Below are 6786 nucleotides of genomic sequence, written 5' to 3'. Positions count from 1 at the left end.
TTAGGGAGGGTTGAGGTTAAAAAAAACAAAGTTTCAAAAACACTGCCTTAAGCAACAGCTGGCATAAGGCCAGAACTTCGATCACCAAGGTGGTTTGCCCTGGGGTGTAGGTGATGGGGCTTGTCGCGTTCCTGGGAGCAACAAGGCAATAAATGTGCAGGCCTGACTTCCTTGAAACTTTGTGTAAGGACTAGCTGGTTAATGGGTAACCAGGAGCAACAACCACTTAGCTGGGAGTACATGGGCCCCTGGGCCCCTGCCACACCACACAGGGAAGGGCTCCCAAAGATGGTGTGGGACAAACATGGGTCCCCAGGCTACAGGGAGAAGCTCCCTGCCCTAGAGTGCAGGAAGTTCAGCCCCCACAGAGGTAAGGAGGGCGCCTGGGTGGCTCAGTCGGTTGGGCATCTGCTACTGCTTTCGTCTTGGGTCATGATCCCAGGGTCTTAGGATCGGGCCCCACATGGGGCTGGCTCCCTGCTCCACAGGGAGCCTGCTTCTCCCTCTCCCTCTGCCTGCTGGAGGCTCCCCCTGCTTATGCTCTCTTGCTGTCAAATAAATAAATAAATAGGAAAAAAAAAGAAAAGAAAAGGAGGGCTCTCCTGCTGGTCGACAAACCCTAAGGTAAGGCTTAGCAGGGCTGGAATGGCTCTCCAGGGTGGGAATCCCCCATCAGGCGGGAGGCCCACCACCCCCTCCCCAGGAGGTGCTCTCCAAAGTCAAAGTTGCCTCCTTAACAGCTAGGGCCTTGAGCACCCCCTGGAATGTGGGCAGCAAACCTGTAAAGGTACAGGTGGTAAACACTTTAGGCTTTCAGGGCCATACAGTCTCTCATAATTGCTCAACTCTGCTGTGCTGCAAAGCAGTCATGGACAGACATAACAAATGAGCATTACCGTTCCAATAAACTTCTCAGGGACGCTGAAATTTGAATTTTATATAATTTTCATTTGTTACAAAATATTAATCTCTTTGGATTTTCAACAGTTACAAAATGTAAAAACCATTCCTGGCTCCTGAGCTGAACAATAACATAAGACAGGCCAAATTTGGCCTGCAGGTCAAGGGTTTGGAAGCCTTACTCTGGATCTTGTCCTTCCTCCCCCCTTCTCCTCTCCCTCCTCCTTCCCTCCTCTTTTCTCCTCCTCCTCCCCCGCCCACTACTCCTGCTTCCCTCCTCCCCTCCCCTCTCCCCTCCTCTCCCTTCTCCTCCACTTTCCTCCCCTCTCCGCCCCCCTCTTTCCTCCTCGCTTCCCTCCCTCCTCCATTCTCCCCTCCCTCCTCTTCCCCTCCCTCCCCCTCCTCCCCTCCTTACCCGCCCCCGCCCCGCATCCCTAACCCGAGCCCAGACGCCGCGGGCCGGCGCGGTCAGGGGGCGCTGACTCACCCGCTGACTCAGCGGGAGGCGCGCTGCCAGCAGACGCCCGCGGGAGGGCGGCGGGGCGCCAGGCGTGCTGGCGACCGGAGCGGACGCCCAGCCGCAGGAGCAGCTCTTCCGGCTTCCAACCTCCTCGGAGCCGGACAGAGGACCGCCTGGAGGACGCGGGGCACTCAGGAACGCGACGGGCGGCCGGAGGCAGACGCGGCTGTGCAGGTCCGTTCGGGCCTCTCACCTGCCCCGGGAGGCCCCGGTGCCGCGCCCCTCCCTGCTCGTCACACGCCCTCTCCCTGAAATCAAAGCACCACCGCCGCCACCCCCGGCCTGGTCCTCGTTCGCCTCCGCGCGCCCGCCCAGGCCCACCTCCTCCAGGAAGCCTTCCCAGAAGACCTCCGGGCTGGGTTACCTGGGGGAGCCTCTGTCCTGGCACCTTCGGCGTTGCTCTCTGCCGGCTTGTTTTGGGTCTGGCTTCATCACCAGACTGTGGGCCCCTTGAGGACAGCGGCCAGGTCTTCGTGGGCTCTGCATCCCTTGGCTTAAACAGAGCCCAGGCAGAAGAGGAGGTGGGACATGTATACCCGTGACCAACTTTAGAGATCCAGCCTGGGACACAGCCAGGCCAGACCCCCAAAACCTACAATAATATGTTAAAAATAATTATACACATACATGTGTATATGTTGCTTTAACATAGAAATATGAAAAGGTTTATTTGAAATCATATATGTTAGAATTATAAATTCATTAAAATATGAAAAATAAGTGTTTATTGTAAATTATATATTCTGTTATTTACTTTTGTGTTACATAAATGCTATTATTTAAACAGAACAATAGATTAGTAACAATGGCAAATAATAATTAGTAGGACTACTTTGTGAGAAAGAAATATAAAAATAGTTAAATAATGTTTCTATTTTCGGATACAGCAATTTATTTTAACTCACTGGATACTTAAAATTTGTATTAAGATACATCTATGTAAAAGGCTACATATGGTATGATTCCATGACGTTCCTATATGACATTCAGCAAAAGGCAGAAGTATGGAGACAGTTAAAAAAAAAAAGATAAGTAGTTGTCAGGGGTTGTTGGGGGGTGGGGAGGCAGGGCTAAACAGATGAAGCACAGATGATTTTACGGCAGTGGAAATACTCTGTATGATACTACAATGATGGATGGTGTCATTATACATGTGTCCAACCCCACAGAATGTATCACATTAGGGGCCAACCCAAATGTAAACTATGGGCTTTGGCTGATTATGATATGTTAATGTAGGTTCATCAGTTATAACAAAAGTACACTCTGGTGGGGATGTTGATGATGGGGAGGCTATGATGTAGGGGTGCAGGGTTGGGAGTATATGGGAAATCTCTGTACCTTCCCCTCAATTTTTTGTGAGCCTAACACTGCTCTACAAAAATAAAGTTAAAAAAAAAAGATACATACATGTAAGACTTTTTAAGAGAATGTGAATGCAGTAGGACCAGTTAAACATAGTACCAATATTTAATTAAAAAAATAACAATGACATTTCTGTCCTATGATGCAGAGGAGATTTTTACCTCTCTTTGTTTCCTTGCCTGCAGCCTTTAGGAAACCCTTCTTTGATGTAGTGATCAAACTGAATATGGCCAAACATTAAATTCTTTGACTTGCAGGCCTGCTCTTACTAAGCCCACGTTACACTAATTCCTGCTGTCAGTCCAATGTGATGGCATCAAGCTAATGATTCTCTGAACAAAATCATCGGAGCATGGAATACTTAGGATCTTACTAACAACAGCAAGTTTTTAGACTTGTAGGGATTAGCTTCCAGCTCTCCAAAAATGCCCATCCTCTTTGTATCTATAGGCTGGTTTTGGTAGAACAGCTTTTTGTCAGCTCCTTTGCATCAATAAATTCAACATCTAAAGCTCCATCCTTTTTTAAGCATTTTGAAGCACATTGGGTGTCATAAATTAAAGCGTGCGCGCTCTCTCTCTCTCGTACTTGTGTGTGTCTCAGAGAAAATGGCTTTAAAGCACAGAGGTATTTGAATTTGTGATATTAAAGTTGAATCACAAATAAGGTCCAGTTTTAGTGAACAACTGAGAAAGTCCCATTTAGGTTGTCCCTCTTCTGGTGATATTTTGTTTTATTTCCCCAAAACTGGGTCAATTTTTATTACATGAGTTTTTGTTATTTCCTACACAGAACATTGAACAACTCAGGTGCCCTCAGATCATCTTTTTCAGGATCCTTCTGGCCTCTTCAAAGATCATCAGTTTTGGAAGAACCGTTCCTAAATTTCCACTCGAAAGCAGTCCTTGTCTCCCTTCTCATTCTCAATATTATTTTCAAATTAGAGGACATTCTTCTTGCCCTGCACTTTGAAAATACGATTTGATGGTAGCCTAGCTTTTTACCATCTCTTCTGTGACTGGCATTGATGACAGCCCTCTTTTAGTCACACATCTAAAGGAGACTGTCTCCTTCCATTTCTAGAACATCAAATAGCTCATTGAGGGCTTTTGCGTGTTTTGAGGAAACTGAGACATAACCAAACCTGTCACTGGGAAAGCCTCAGTCTCGCAGGGAGCAAACCACACTCACCGGGCCATGTGCATACGAGCTACGCAGGACATTTAGCAGGTAAGATCTTTTCGTTTTCTTTGGTAAGAGTTCATAGATTGATCAGAATTTGCAAAAACTTATGCTTGCACTGTCAAATACGCAGACAGATGAGCAGAGGCTCCTTCGTATTTGTATATCATCAACGCTTTAAAATTTTTTCCTGAAGTTCCATTAAAATCCTTACAGAAATCAGACCATTTGAAACTCCACTTTTCAAATCAAAGTGCTTGAGAGGCAGGAGAACTTTCCCTTATTGCCATGATTGGACTCACACTTGGCATACTGTAGAAAGTGTGATTGTGGGTAGCATCTGACAGAATCAGCTGTACATACTGTAAAGGGCCAACACATCTGTCATCAAAATTTCACCTTTGGCTCACCCACAGGATATCTCAGGTACAGCGTCTGAATGAGGAAATGGAACTTTACTCCGTGTCACAGCACAATCAAAGGAGCAATACATTCACCCATGCCGCAGCCCATGCTGACTCAGCGGCCACTCATTTCAACCGGGAATTGGTGTTGTAGAGGGAGACCGAAAAATAAAAAAATAAAAAATAAATAAAAAACACAAACAAAAACAAAAAAACCTTTTGATTACGTTAGAAGTACTTGCCCATTTCCTTGAGGACCTGTGAGAATCCGTTTCTTCGTGTGCTTTTACATTGCTTTGCTGGCCTCAGTTCCTCTGCATACGGCGCAGTAGGCCCTTTAGGACGATTTACCTTCCTAACACCGTTCCTTGTATGCGTTCCCCAGCGGCCACCGAATAGCAGTCATTCAGCTTTCTGAATGACCGTGAGGTCCGGTCCATGCGGGCATTGGTACTGTAGTTCGGCTCCTGTTCATCTGAACTCTTAGAAGAACAGGGCCGCAATACGCATCACGTTAAAAATTGAGCTAGCACTGTCTAGCTACGAAGCCCAGCAGCTAACCCACAGGCAAGGCGGATGTTCACACTCCAGATTACAGCACGCTGAAGTCATCGGGTGGTGCAATGATGGATGATGCACCAGCTGCCAAGCATGGCTGTCATTGTCAGCAGCAGGACCCAGGGAAAGTCCTGGGTCCATTTGGTACTAAAACCAGTGCTGCTGGGGCGCCTGGGTGGCACAGTCGTTAAGCGTCTGCCTACGGCTCAGGGCGTGGTCCCAGCGTTCTGGGATCGAGGCCTGCATCACACTCCTCCGTTGGGAGCCTGCTTCTTCCTCTCCCACTCCCCCTGCTTGTGTTCCCTCTCTCGCTGGTATCTCTGTCAAGTAAATACATAAAATCTTTAAAAATAATAATAATAATAAAAATAAAACCAGTGTTGCTTTCAGCCCCTCTTTTGGGGGTCACCTTTGTGTTTTGTACCTTTCCCCTAACCTTCAGTACTTGTCAGTGAAAACTGGGAGTTTTCTCATCCCAAGGTAGAGTTTACCAGATGTAGGGCTTTTAGTGCTAAAATCAGAACAGTCCCAGACAAACTAGGATGGTCGGTCACCCCAGCATATCCTTGTAGAATCAAGAAATAAGTCAAAGATAAATATTGTACGATCTCACTTACATGTGGAACCTAAAAATGTATGAGTTCATCATAGATTCAAAAACAGATTAGTAGGGACGTCTGATTTGTCTGCCTTCAGCTCAGGTCATGATCCCAGGGTCTTGGGATCGAGTCCTGAATCAGGCTCCTTCCTCAGTGGGGACCTCCCCCTGCTCCCCCTGCTTGTGCTCTCTCTCTGTCTCTCTCTCTCTGGCAAATGAATAAATAAAATCCTTAAAAACACACACAAACAGATTACTGGTTACCAGAGGTCTGGGACGTGAGGGAAGGTGGTCAAAGGGCACAAACTTCCAGTTATAAGTAAGTTCTGGGGATGTAATGTGCAGCATGGTAATTATAGTTAATCATTCTGTATTGTATTTATGAGAGGCATGAAGACAGCACATTTAAAAATTCTCATCTCAAGAAAAAAATTGTAACTATGTGAGGTGATAGATATCAACAATACTTATTGTGGTAATCATTTTGCAGTATATACATATATTAAATCATATTGTATGCCTTTATCTAATACAATGTTACATGTTAGTTTTATCTCAATAAAACTGACAAAAATAAGTCTCAATATAAAACAATCAATTGTATTTCTATATACTAGCAACACACGATTATGATTGCAATATGTAAAATGTTTACAATAGCATATTAAAAAACATAAAATAAGTAGGGATAAATTAAACAAAATTTGTTCAAGATCTATATACTAAGAACTACCAAACATTGGGGAGACAAGTTAACAGAGACCTAAATGGGATTACCAGGCTAACAGATCAGAACACCCACCAGTGAGATGTCTCTTCTCTCCAGATTGTTCTATAGAATCAACTCAGTCCTATTCAAAATACCAGCAAGCTTTTTTTTGTTTTAAAGAAATTGATGAGCTGAGTCTAAAATGTGTATAAAAATGCAAAGGACCAGGGTGCCTGGGTGCTCAGTTGGTTAAGCATCTGTCTTCAGCTCCCCTGCTTCCTAGGATCTGGCCTTCATTGGGCTCCCTGCGCACCGGGAGTCTGATTCTCACTCTCTCCCTCTGCCCCACCCCCAACTCTTTTGCGCATGCTTGCCCTCTCTTTCAAATAAAATCTTTTTTTAAAAAAACCCTCAATTTTTAAAAACAGGCCAAATATTGAAATAGACACATCACCAAAGAGGACATATGAATGGCAAATAGGCACATGAAAAGATGCCTGACATCATTAGTGATTGGGGAAATGAAATGAGATCCTACCACACACCTATT

The 6786-nt window shown here is 45.4% G+C and overlaps 1 long non-coding RNA gene across 1 annotated transcript; it reads left to right on the top strand.

Annotated features, from left to right (window-relative positions):
* The first annotated feature begins 235 nt into the window (after positions 1–235).
* LOC123779502 (uncharacterized) lies at positions 236–5654 on the top strand. Its single transcript, XR_006776207.2, has 3 exons — positions 236–370; positions 3869–4015; positions 4384–5654. It is a non-coding gene; the product is annotated as an uncharacterized LOC123779502 (long non-coding RNA).
* The last annotated feature ends 1132 nt before the right edge of the window (positions 5655–6786 follow it).

Source organism: Ursus americanus, chromosome 1 (genome assembly GCF_024610735.1).
Source record: "Ursus americanus isolate L20-20 chromosome 1, mUrsAme1.1.p, whole genome shotgun sequence".
In the NCBI taxonomy this organism is placed as follows: Eukaryota; Metazoa; Chordata; class Mammalia; order Carnivora; family Ursidae; genus Ursus; species Ursus americanus.
Note: the sequence above shows the minus strand (reverse complement) of the source record. Positions and strands in the feature narration are given on the sequence as shown.